At 40.0% G+C, this 14,014-nt stretch overlaps 1 protein-coding gene across 3 annotated transcripts in view; it reads left to right on the top strand.

The window, feature by feature from the left end:
- Positions 1–14,014, top strand: part of ARHGEF9 (Cdc42 guanine nucleotide exchange factor 9) — a 350,651-nt gene that overhangs the window by 177,086 nt on the left and 159,551 nt on the right. The gene's annotated exons all lie outside the window — the stretch shown is intronic.

Genomic DNA, 14,014 nt, shown 5'->3' with positions numbered 1-14,014 from the left:
TTAATAAGAGCATTTACCAAGCCAATATTTATTTTGTGCCAGACACTGGTCTAAGTGTTCTACATGTGTATCTAATTTAATCTTCCCAACAAACCCATGTAGTAGTCCCAACTGTCCAGTTGAAGAAACTGCCAGGTGAAGTGTGGAAAAGGGAGAGACCTTTAGACCAGGTGCTGAGAAGGATCGAATGACCTTTGCTCCTTTCCCTCTCACCACTTATAGATATGTTCCCAAGATGGTGAAGAATCAGGGAAGCCCTTTGAGTGTTTGTATGATACATGTATTTGGGTGTGTAAAGGGCAGTGAGACTAGCTAAGTGCCCTTTGTGTACCTAGCAGGCACTCTGTGAATTGCTGTTGATTGGTTGAGTGAGCTGATGAAGAGGGTGAACCCCAGGTCCCCTGGAGCCACCAGCTGGCCCCAGAGTAGGTAGAGGCATTTGCAGCAAATGTCCCCTTTGGCCCAGATAAGATACCACCAAACCAACCAGACAATGAGGTGAGGGGGATAGGCTGAAATGGGAAGTTTTAGAAGACCTTCTGGGAAAATTAATTCCTCTTGACATCAATGTACTAATATGGGGCCATTCTCAATCTCTCTCTCTCTCTCTCTCTCTCTCTCTCTCTCTCTCTCTCTCTCTCTCCCCTTCCCTCCCTCCCTCTCCCTCTCCCTCTCCCTCTCAACACACACACATTCATTCACTCTTTCACTCACTAATTCAACAATATTTATTGAGCACCTGCTACATACCAGGCACTCTTCTAGGCACTGGAGATACAACAGTGAACAAAAAAGACAGAAATCCTGTCCCCATGCAGCAGATATTCTAGTAGGGAAGGTACATGGTAAATAAATGATTATATTAGAAAGTATAGTATGTTAGTGATACTGCTAAGGAGAAAAAATACAATAAGGAAGAGGGATAAGAAGTTTGTATGTGTATGGTTAAAATTTTAGATTCCTATTTCTTGCTGCCCCTCCATCACAAGGTTGCCATAAGATTAAAATGTGGTAAAAGGACACAGTGTTTAGGATGCTGGGAAGTGCTATTTAAATGTAAGATGCAGTTATTTTCTTGAGGGATAATTTTCTCTAGATTCTTATTTGCTGTTTCCTTATCCATCATCACTGCAGTAAAGCAGCAAGAGTGCTGGCCTGGAGGACAGGAAACTCGAGTTCTAAGCCTGGTCCTTGCATAACAGTTTCTTAAAATCCCAAATGTACAGAGCTTTAAATATTCTAAAGCACTTTTCCCAGAACTGGGTCTTCTGGCTGACTCTCAAGCCTTTGTTCTTCCCACTCTCCCATAAAGTGGTGAAAGCTGGGGCAAGTCACTTCCCCTCTCAGAGGCAAAGTGTTCCCCTTTATTAAATGGGAAGGATGCCACACACCCCCTCCCCACTGCAAGCTGGCCTCCTTGGGCTGTTCTGAGGTGCAAACAAGATAATTAGTATGAAAATGCTTTATATGTTGTAAAATGAGCCTGTAAGTGCTGGTTGCTAGGATCTGGAGAATTGGTGCTCCTACTCAAGCTAATTGTGTTTTTCCTTGTAAACTGTTGGGGCAGGATGAGTCTTTGGAACCAGGTGAACTTCCTTTCCTTTCTGAGAAGCAGCTGAGGGAAGTGGGCAGTAATGAGCCTCAGCACCTCCTAGAAATAGGAACAGCTATATAGAAACACTTGGAATCTCATGATGGGGGTGGCATCGTCTGTGTGTTGTCCGCTCTCGGTCACCCAGCTTTGGGGACGTGGGAATTGGGGCCCGTCTCCTGAAACTTACTATTCAAATGATTCATGGCCTTTAAAAACCTTCACTGACCCCTTAGATACGATCTCATTCCAAAAACTGAGAGTGGGAGTGGGGAGCATTGAATAGGTAGAATCTTCATTGTTTCCCCTTCCCCTCACTTCTACTTTCACAGTTCCTCACATCCTAAACAAAGTTTTTTATTCCATAGAGCACTTTGAAATGCATTATCTCATCATCTCTTTGGCAGGTATTAGATGTATCTTCTATTTATAGATGAGGAAATTGAGGCTCAAAGAGTATATGATTTGCCTAAAATTAGGGGTAGAGATTATATTCAAAACCCCAAATAATAAGTGTTAGCATTTACTAAGCATTACTCTATGCAGGGCATTGTTCTAAGTGTTTTCCATTATTAATTCACTAAACTCTCACCAATAACCTTATGAATCTCCCTGTTTTGCCGGTGAGGAAATTGGGGCACCGAGTTTCAGGCTTGCTTAAAGTGAGGGGCAGAGTACTAGTATTTGGATAACAATAATACTGATAATAATAGTCATCATCTGTTGAGTACTTACTATAGTGCACAATATTCTAAACACTTTAAATGGGTTAATTCATTTAATTCTATCATCCTCTCGATTTTAAAGGTGAGAAATGAGGCCTAAAGCCATTATGCAATTTGTTCAAGGTCACACAATTAGCAATTGGCAGAACTAGGGTGGAACCTCAACAGGCTCACTCTAGTGCCTCTGTTCTTAACTATTAAGCTACACTGCTTCTGATTCTAAAGCTCTTTCACCTTGGTTAACTGAAGTTGAGAGAGAGAGAGCCAGCAAGAGAATGAGAGAGCGAGAGTGAGAGAGAGAGAGAGAGAGAGAGAGAGAGAGAGCATCTCATAAAGAATAAAGATCACTTAGCAGGCTTAACATTTTTAAAATTTAATTCACATTTAATTTAAATCCAAACTATTAAAATGTATACAGTAGAGGAGGTTCTCTATCCACCCATGTGCCCCCATCAGAAGAGGTGGGACTTTACGGCTGTTCACGTATCCTTCCAGAGTTTCTTTATGGAGATATAAACATATACAAATATATTTTCTTATTTCCCCTTCTTTTTTACCCAAATATCACATAACCATGCACACTATTTTACATCTTGCTTTTTTTACTTAATGCATCAGACCACAGATAGCTTCAACATCCTTTTTGACAACTGCAGAATATTCCACACATATCAGGCTTCTGAGAAGGCCATTGATAGGAGGCCGTAGGGTGGGCATCTCCACAGTGTCAGCTGGGCCCTCACAAGTCTCTACAGTCCTTCGTCCATCTCTGTGTCCTGCACACTTCTCCCCCTTACCAATGTTTGGTGGTGTCCAGCTCTCATTTTATATCTTCACTCAGAGCCTCATTCCTGGACTACCTTGAACTTTTAAACTTATTCCTGTCATCTGCCTACCCACCCACCTACCAACCTACCTGATTAGATATCTACATAATGCTTTTTGAGCACCTATTGTGGAACAAAACTCCATGCTGAATTTCATGATGTGTGCTAAGCATCTTGACTGCCAAGTGGCTTACGGTTTAAGTGAAGTCAGTAATAAACCTGGACATAGGGAAGGTGGAGGTGTCAGAGTAGTTGTCTGAATGGGACTTGAGGCCCAAGAATGGAACTAGCCAGGAGGTTCAGCTCCAAAATGAAACACCAAGTCCTGGTACTGAAGCATTCACTGTCCATCCCAGTCTTGAACTGATGCTTGATTGGGTTTGGCTGCCCCAAAATGATCCTGAGCCTGATTTTAAAAACAAAAAAACAAAACAAAAAAAAAAACCAACCTGTTGTACTTCCTCTGAAGGGGCTTTTAGGCCTTTTGCTTCTCTTTTCCAGCCATTCCTCTCTCTACCCTGAGTAGAGGCAGGTGGTCCAGCCTACTAGCTTGCTTGAAATAGAAGTAAAATAGGCATGAAATATGCCTGAAATAGATCCATGCAAAGGAACAGGAGGAAGATGTTCCTGGGTATTTGTTTCATCATTTATTCAGCCTTTGGCCACAGGAGGGCGGTATAGGCAGTGTTTCCTGAGGGGGAGGACTCGTTAGAATGGGGCCTATCTCAGCAGGGAACAGAAAACCAAAGAGGCTTCTGATTCTTAGCGTGTAATCCGGGCCTTTTAGTTCATGTTTAAAGAGTTCTAAGGAAGGCACTTGGGGTTGGGGGTGGGGATGGCAAAGGTTGGTATTGACAGGCTGCAACAGAGAATATTTTCCATGACAGACTGCCTCTACATCCTATATTGTGAATCAGCAGAACTATGCCTTGGTCTTCATTCATCCATCCATTCATTCAGTTATTCAGTTAAAAAAATATTTATTGTGTGCCAGGCACTGCTCTAGGTGTTAGGAATAAGCTGTGAACAAAACAGTCTCTGCTCTCATGGAGCTTACATTTTATGGAGGGAGACAATAAACCAATAAAAAATAATTATATAATATTTCAGGTAGTGGTAAGGGCTATGCAGGAAAAGCAGGATAAGGGGATAGAGAATGATGGAGTGGTGCAATTTTAGAAAGGGTGGTCAGGGAAGGACTCTTTGAGTAGGTAAGAGAACTAAAGTTGTTGATAGCTAGGAAAAAAGTCTTCAGGCAGAGTCATTCTTAATCCTATGTCTGATTTTACCCCTAAAACTCCACGTTCCCCACACCTGCCTTACACAGTTATTAGTTTTTCAACTTAAACTAATCACCCACCACTCTTTCCTAAGTGTATCTCACCTGTAACCAAGTCTGTGCCTTCCACGCCATTAGCAAGGTATTGAAGATTTAAAAGAACCAGTGCTTTAAGCTACAACTGAAAAAGTTTATAGTTTTTTGAGCTCCAGGGAAGTTGAGAAACTTGTCTGAGGTCACACACTACCAAGAAGCAGCGGTTGGACTTAAATCTGTAAGTTTTAATTTCTTTTCCACTGCTCTCTTCACTTTGCCAAGAGCTTCTAAGCCATCGTGGGGCAAGCATCACACATGAGCATCAGCCATTTCAGGTGAAAGTGAGCGCACCAGTAACTCTTCCTAAGGGTGCATTAACAGAAGACCAGTGTTTAGAATAAGGGAGGTGGCATTCCCATTCTACTCCCCACGGCCACTTCCACCTGCATATGTGCTCTGAGGGATGTGTTCAAACTAAAAAGTAGCTATCCTGGGGTGGGGACTGCAAGTTAAGAACTGGAAGAGTTTGAAGAAATGATCATGTTTATCCTGGAAAAGAAATGTGTGTGTGTGTGTTTGTGTGTGTGTAGAGGGTATGTTTGGGAGGCATCAGGGTTTGAACCCATAATGAATGTCTTGAAACATTTAAGAGGACTATTACTTAGGAGGACTTGGCTTATTTTTGCATGGCCCAGAGGAGAGCAAATTGGCAGAAACCATAGGATAGTAAATTTCACCTCAAAATGAATAATAACTTTGGAACCTTCAGAGTGAGCTTCCTGTTATTGAAAGTATTCCAGCAGCTGCTGGACAAAACTCATTAAGGATAGTGGAGTAAAAGCATGAGCTTTGGAAATAGATCAGAGCTCAAATCCTGCTACTAACAGGATTTGGGCAAATGACATAGCCACTCCGAGTCTCAGTTTTCCAACTCTTTGTCATTGGATAACAATTCCTTCTTTTCAGGCTTCTGGGGAGAACTAAATAAAATGGTATATTTAAAGGCCTAGCACCATGTTTGCCCAAAGTAAGTTTTTCCTCATCCTCCTATCCCCATTCCATCACATACATTGTAGAAGGGATTCCTAAGTAGGGAAGTTAGGAGGAGATGACCTATTTGTCCCTTCATGAAATCCTATGATTCGTTCTTTAATCATCATCAACTTTATTTTGATTGTATTTGACCATTCTTGGGACACTTACTGTATGAGACCAAGATTATGCCCCCCATCGCTAGACTATAAGCTCCCTGAGACCCTCTATGTATCTGCCACAGCTGTCAAAATAAGTGCTTATTAAATCGTATTGCTTTTGGAGAAGTGGTGATCTCTGTGCTGAATAATGAAACAAAACAAGAGTTTCTGCCCTCTGGATGCTGACTCACATCAGAAGCTAAGACAATGAACAGACAGGATCACATATCTGCAGACTGCCTATGACAAGTATCAGGGATTACTGGGTGGATGGAGTGGGGGTCGGATGGCAAATGAGTGAGTAGCTGTGAGGGTCAGGAGCTTGAAGTGAGAACAAAATGTGGAACTTTCCTTGGGTGTGCTTCCTGACAGAAGTGGGACTTTGGGAGTTGTTTAAACCATTAGAGGCAAAGGGCAACCAAGAATTGGCTTTTCCCTGGGAGGAGGCAAAGATATCAGCCAGGCATCTTGGAACTGGAAGGTTGACCAGTGGGGCCCAGGTCATGACACTGAATCAGTTTATCCCTGTGATCCAGGAGGCATCATGCCTGATGCTACTGAAAGGTGGGACGTGTAACACCTGATGGCATTTATATAGCATAGTAGTTAAGAGCATTGGCTCTAGAGCCAGCCCGTCTTGGTTTGCATCTGGGCTCTACCACTTACTAGCCACGTGACCTTGGGCAAGTTATTTAACTACACTGTGCCTCGGTTTCCCCATCTGTAAAATAAGGACAATAATAGTGTCTACATCATAGGATTGTTGTGAGGATTAATAAAGCTTTGACAATGACTCCTTGTAAGAAATATAATTTGCATCACAATCCGGTACTTTTTTATTTACATATAACTGAAAGGAAAGCTTTTCATTAAACAGTACTTACCCTAACTTTATGAGCTGCACCCTGTTATTTCCTGTTCCCTTCTCTTCTATTCATTCTGTTTCCATTAAAAATAAGTTAATTGAGACTGACTACATTGATTTCATAATCTGCTAACTGGTTGCTCCCTGCAGGTTGAGTAATACTGACCTCCAGAAGACAAAAACTATGGCTTCAGTTTGCTAAGAATGATGCCTTCTCATCGCTTACTATCTAGCAATGAACCAGGATTTCCACATCACCTCTCATCATAGTAATAATAGCTAACATCTCTTAGGTGCTAGGCACTGTGCTAAGTGCTTTAGATGAATTAACCCATTTACTCCTCACAAGATCACTTTCATGTAGGTACTATTATGATTCTCATTTACAGATGAAGAAACTGAGGCTATTCCAAACAATGCTGAAGGAAATGTCCTTGTACATATGGCAGGACATCTGCAGGATTAATTAATACCTGTAGGATTAGTTTGTATTAATCTATAGGATTACTCTGTAGGATTAATTAGTACATATTTTACTTAATAAATCTGTAGGTTTAATATATTTGGGATTACTGGAGCAAAGGATACATGCATTTAAAGTTTTAATAAATGCTACCAAGTTGCTTTCTGTCGCAGTTGTACCAGTTTAAATTCCCAGTAACAATGCGCAGAGTTCTTGTTCACCATGCCTTTGCCAATTCACTATTATCAAAAATTAATTTTATCTTTCCCAATCTGATAAGCACAAAATGAATATCTCTGTGTAATTTTAATTTGCATTTCTAATGTATGAGAATGATTATCTTTATTTTAGGTTAATAGCTCTTTATATTTTCTTTTTGGTGAACTATCTTTTCATATTCCTTTCCTCATCCTGCTATTTAGGTGTGGGTCTTTTTCTTGTTGATTTACAGGAGCTCTTTATATATGAAGGTGATTAACCAGTGTGACTTAAAAGCTTTTTATAGGGAAATTTTTTTTATTCATTTTATTGAGATATATTCACATACCACGCAGTCATACAAAACAAATCGTACATTTGATTGTTCACAGTACCATTACATAGTTGTACATTCATTACCAAAATCAATCCCCGACACCCTCATTACCACACACACAAAAATAACCAGAATAATAATTAAAGTGAAAAAGAGCAACTAAAGTAAAAAACAACTCTGGGCGCCCTTGTCTGTTTGTTTGTTTGTTTCCTTCCCCCACCTTTCTACTCATCCATCCACAAACTAGACAAACGGGAGTGTGATCCCTATGGCCCCCCCAATCCCACTGTCCCCCCTCATAAGCCACATTTTTATACAATTGTCTTCAAGATTCATGGGTTCTGGGTGGTAGTTTGATAGTTTCAGGTATCCACCACCAGCTACCCCAATTCATTAGAACCTAAAAAGGGTTGTCTGTATTGTGCATAAGAGTGCCCACTAGAGTGACCTCTTGGCTCCTTTTGGAATCTCTCTGCCACTGAAGCTTATTTCATTTCCTTTCACATCCCCCTTTTGGTCAAGAAGATGTTCTCCATCCCACGATGCCGGGTCTACATTCCTCCCCGGGAGTCATATTCCACGTTGCCAGGGAGATACACTACCCTGGGTGTCTGATCCCACGTAGGGGGGAGGGTAGTGATTTCACCTTTCAAGTTGGCTTAGCTAGAGAGAGAGGGCCACATCTGAGCAGCAAAGAGGCATTCGGGAGGAGGCTCTTAGGCACAATTATAGGGAGGCCTAGCCTCTCCTTTGCAGCAACAGTCTTCCCAAGGGCAAATTCCGTGGTAGAGGGCTCAATCCATCAAACCACCAATTATAGGGAAATTTTTAAACACAAAAGTAGAATAGTATAATGAACCCCCATGTATCCATCACCCAGCTTTAAAAATTATCAATCCATGACCAATTTTATTTCACTTATATATCCATCCACTTTCCTCTCCCATATTATTTTTTTTGTATTTTTTATTGAGATTGTTCACATACCATACAACTATCCAAAGATCCAAAGTGTACAATCAATTGCCCATGGTATCATCATACAGCTGTGCATCCATCAGCACAATTATCTTTTTTTCAATTTTTAGAACATTTTCATTACTCCAGAAAAGAAATAAATACAAAAAAGGAAACTCAAATCCTCCCATACCCCTAACCACCCCCCCATTATTGATTCATAGTTTTGGTATGGTACATTTGTTACTGTTGATGAAATAATGTTAAAATACTACTAACTGTAGTATTTAGTTTGCAATAGGCATATATTTTTTCCCATATGCCTCTCTATTATTTATGTCTAGTTATAGTGTCATACATTTGTTCTAGTTGATGAGAGAGATTTCTAATATTTGTACAGTTAATCATGGACATTGTCCACCATAAGATTCACTGTTTTATACATTCCCAAATTTTAACCTCCAAATTTCCTTCTGGTGACATACGTGACTCTGAGCTTAAACTTTCCACCACATTCACATACCATTCAGCACTGTTACTTATTCTCATTACATGCTACCATCACCCTTGTCCATTTCCAAACGTTTAAGTTCTCCCTAGTTGAACATTATGCTCATAATAAGCAACTGTTCCCCATTCTTTAGCCTCATTCTATATCCTGGTAACTTACATTACATGTCTATGAGTTTACATATTATAATTAGTTCATATCAGTGAGGCCCTGCAATATTCGCCTTTATGTGTCTGTCTTATTTCACTCAATATAGTGCCCTCAAGGTTACTTCATCAACCCATTTCTTTCAAGATGGTTTTGTTTACCCACCATACATTCTGTCCTAAGTAAACAATCATTGATTCCCTGTATAGTCACGTATTTATGTATTCAGCACCATTGCCACTGACATCTCCATTTCTTCCATAAAAAGGAGGAAGAGTCAAAGGCAGAGAGACAAAACAAAAAGAAAAGAGAAAGAGAGAGAAAAACAAACAAGCCAACAAAACCAACCAACCAACAAACAAAAACAAACAAAACTTGACAGCTAGAAAGCAACAAAAGGAAAGATAGCATTAACCTAAAGTAGAATAAAAAGTCAGACAACATCACCAATGTCAGGTGTCCCATACTCTTCCCCTATTCCCCACCCCCCCCCCCCCCAATATGCACTTAGCTTTGGTATATTGCTTTGGTTATATTAAAGGAAGCATAATACAATGTTTCTGTAAATTATAGTCTCTAGTTTGCATTGATTGTATTTTCCCCCCAATCCCACCCTATTTTTAACACCTTGCAATGTTGACATTCATTTGTTCTACCTTATGTAAAAACATATTTGCACCTTTTATTAGAATTGTTTAGCACCCTAAGTTTCCCTGAGTTACACAGTCCCAGTCTTTATCCTTCATCTTTTGTTCTGGTGTCCCACATGGTCCCAACCTTCCTCTTTCAACCATACTCACAGTCATCTTTGTTCAGTGTACTTAAATTGCTGTGCTACTATCTTCCAAAATTGTTTTCCAAACCTCTCATTGCTGTCTTTTCCTTTCTGTCTGCAGTGCTTCCTTTAATGTTTCCTTTAGAGCAGGTTTCTTGTTCACAAACTCTGTCATTGTCTGTTTGTCAGAGAATATTTTAAGCTCTCCCTCATATTTGAAGGATAGTTTTGCCGGATATAGGATTCTTGGTTGGTGGTTTTTCTCTTTCAATATCTTAAATATATCACCCCACTTCCTTCTTGCCTCCATAGTTTCTATTGAGAAATCTGCACATAGCCTTATCAAGCTTCCTTTATATGTGATGGATCACTTCTCTTGCTGCTTTCAGGATTCTCTCTTTATCTTTGACGTTTGATAATCTGATTATTAAGTGTCTTGGCATAGGCCTATTCAGATCTATTCTGTTTGGGGTATGCTGCACTTCTTGGATCTGTAATTTTATGTCTTTCATAAGAGATGGGAAATTTTCATTGATTATTTCCTTTATTATTGCTTCTGCCCCTTTTCCCTTCTCTTCTCCTTCTGGGACACCCATGACATGTACATTCTTGCTTTTCATTTTGTCCTTAAGTTCCTGGAGACATTGCTCATATTTTTCCTTTCCTTTCTGTGTCCTTTTGTGTGTAGGCTTTCAGATGCCTCGTTCTCCAGTTCCTGAGTGTTTTCTTCTACCTCTTGAGATCTGCTGTTGTATGTTTCCACTGTGTCTTTCATCTCTTGTGTTGTGCCTTTCATTTCCATAGATTCTGCCAGTTGGTTTTTTGAACTTTGAATTTCTACCTTATGTACCCCCAGTGTTTTCATTATAAGGTTCATCTCTTTTGCCATATCTTCCCTAAACTTTTTGAATTGACTTTTTATTAGTTGTTTCAATTCCTGTATCTCAGTTGAAGTGTAAGTTTGTTCCTTTGACTGGGCCATAGCTTCATTTTTTTAGTGTAGGTTGTAGTTTTCTGTTGTCTAGGCATGGTTTCCTTGGTTACCCCAATCAGGTTTTCCAAGACCGGAATGGACTCTGGTCCCAGAAGGAAGAACTATTCAGTATCCAGTTTCCCTGAGGGTGTGTCTTAGAAAATTGGTACACCCTGTGATGCCTCAGGTCACTGTGCTTTTCTGCCCAGCAGGTGGTGCCTGTCAGCCTATAATTCCAGATTGGTGTAAGGAGGTGTGGCCCATGGCTGTTTTCCCCCAGGCTCTGGGGTCTGGTTCTGAATGAAATGCAGGTAATAGAGAGCTGGGCCCCACCCCTTTCCTCTTAGGGAAGATAACCCCCCTAGGGAGAGGTCATTAGCCTTTGAATAGACTCTGCCTATGCTCTCTCCACCCTTGTCTGGGTCAGAGTGCTGGGAACTGAAAATGGCTGAGGCTTTCTCCACTGAGCCAAAACAGGGGCAGAAAGCCCCTTCAGGGCCAGTCTGCGCCACCCTCCAACTCTCCAAGGTCAGTTGTCGCCCAAAGCCTCTGTCTACTTGTTGGGGATTCATAGCTCATACCAAGCAGTCCATGCTTGTTAATTAAAACCCCAGTTGGAGTTCAGCTGAGCTATATTCGCTTGCTGGGAGAGAGTTTCTCTCTAGCACCACAAGGCTTTGTAGCTCGGGCCATGGGGGGAGGGGGCTCCCAGCTTGGATCTGCAGTTTTTCCTTACAGATTTTGTGCTGCGATCTTGGGCATTCCTCCCAATTCAGGTTGGTGTATGATGAGTGGACAGTCATGTTTGTCCCCCCACAGTTATTCCAGATTACTCACTAGTTGTTCCTGATTGTTTGTTAGTTGTTCCAGGGGGACTAACTAGCTTCCACTCCTCTCTATGCTGCCATCTTAGATCCCTCTACTCCCATATTATTTTGAAGCAAATAAAAGATAACATATCATCTCAAAATAAATATTTCAGTGTGTATCTCTAAAAGGATGCTTACCCCCCACCTTTTTAGTGGCTGACTCTCCTTTATTGTAACAACTTTGAGATAAATTCACATACTATATTTTATATTATATTTTATTTATATTTACACTATTTTAAAATGTAAAATTCAGTGGTTTTTAATATATTCACAAATTTGTGTAAGCATCACTACAATAAATATTGAACATTTTCATCACCCCCAAAAGAAACTATATCCTTTAGCTATTACCTTTTAATCCAACCCTCCACCCCCACTACCCCAGTTCTAGGCATCCACTAACCTACCTTCTGTCTCTATTGATTTGTCTATTCTGGGTATTTCTTATAAATGGAATCATATGAATATATTGTCTTTTGTGACTGGCTTCTTTCACTTATCGTAAGTTTTCAAAGTTCATCCATGTTGTAGCTTGCATCGGTACTCCATTCCTTATTTTATGGCTGAATAATATTCCATTATGTGGATATGCCACATTTCATTTATCCATCGATCAGTTGTTTCCACTTTTTGGCTACTGTGAATAGTACTGCTTTGAACATTTGTGTGCCTGTTTTTATTTGTACACCTATTTTCAATTCTTTTGGGTATACCTAGGAATGGAATTGGTAGGTCATTTGGTAACTCTTGTTTAACTTCTTGAGGAACTGCCATACTGTTTTCCAAAGTGGCTGCACCATTTTACATTACCACCAGCAATGTATATGGGCCCCAATTTCTCCATATCCTCTCCAATACTTTTTATTACCTGATTTTTTGAATATAGCCATCCTAGTGGGTGTGAGAGGTATATCATTACAGAAAATGCTGCAGTAAATGTCCTGCATTTGCATTTCTGGCATTTGATTTGCATTTCCTTGATGGCTAATGATGTTGACCATCTTTGAATGTGCTTACTGACCATTTGTATGTCTTCTTTGGAGAAATGTCTATTCAGATCTTTTGCCCATTTTAATTGGATTATTTGTCTTTTTGTAACTGAGTTGTTAGAGTTCTATATATATTCTAGAGTAAGTCCCTTATCAGATATACGATTTGCAAATATTTTCTCCCATTCTGTGAGCTGTCTTTTTACTTTCTCTACAAAATCCTTTGACGCACACAAGTGTTTTAATTTGAAGTCCAATTTAGCTATTTTTTCTTTGGTTACTTGTTTCATATTTAAGAAACCATTGCCAAATCCAAGGTTATGAAGATTTAACACCTGTCCTTCCCTCATTAAATGTAGCTACAATATCGTTACCACATTTAATAATTTGTTAATATCATCAAATATTCAGTTTGTATTCAAACTTCCAGTTGTTTTATGAAGGGCACAAATGTGTTTTGCAGTTTGTTCAAATCAGGAACCAGATAAATTCCACACATTGAAATGTTTTTATAAGTCTCAATCTCTAAGTTCCACCTAAATTGATGGATCTCTCTCTCTCTTCTTCTTCTTATTTATTTACTAAAGAACCAAAGAGTTAGTCCTTTAGTTTTTCACAGTCTGGATTTTTTAGACTGTATCCCTAAAATGCAGCTTAACATGTTCTTCTGTCCTCTTTGTGTTCTATAAATTTGGTAGTTAGATCTAGAAGCTTGATCTGACTCAGGTTTTGTTACTGCTGTTATTTTCTCTTTGGGCAAGAATCACTTCTTTGGGGTTTATTTTATCTTGTAGGGCCAGAATATGACCTCTATTCAGAATTTCCAGTAATCTAGTTAAGATGAATGACTGTCCTAACCTCAAATATTTCTAGAGAATAGAAAGCAATTTTCATTCCTCTTGGAGTCCATAATATACTAGCTGTTCCAGTTTCTTGATCCTCTCCACCAATATCTGTTCCCTTATATAGTCCTAGAATGTAAGAGCAAGATAGCCATTAGAGATCTTCTATACCAGTGGGTTTTATCCTGGCCACAGGACCAAGGGACCTGCTGAAATTGTCTGTGTTTTTCTGAGATGAGGGTTCAGAGCTTTCACTGAATTTTAAGATGGGTCTAAGTCCTCATGTGACAAAAGGGAGATGGAGGTCCGGAGAGGGGAAGGGAGTTGCTCAAAAGTCATATAGCAAGCTTGATATAGGGTTGGGAGTAAATTCCAAACCTTCTGGTCTCTAGTCTAGGGCTTTTCCCCTAATTTCACACACAGAGTCACCAACA

The sequence above is a fragment of the Choloepus didactylus genome, chromosome X, assembly GCF_015220235.1.
Source record: "Choloepus didactylus isolate mChoDid1 chromosome X, mChoDid1.pri, whole genome shotgun sequence".
NCBI classification, from domain to species: domain Eukaryota; kingdom Metazoa; phylum Chordata; class Mammalia; order Pilosa; family Megalonychidae; genus Choloepus; species Choloepus didactylus.
Note: the sequence above shows the minus strand (reverse complement) of the source record. Positions and strands in the feature narration are given on the sequence as shown.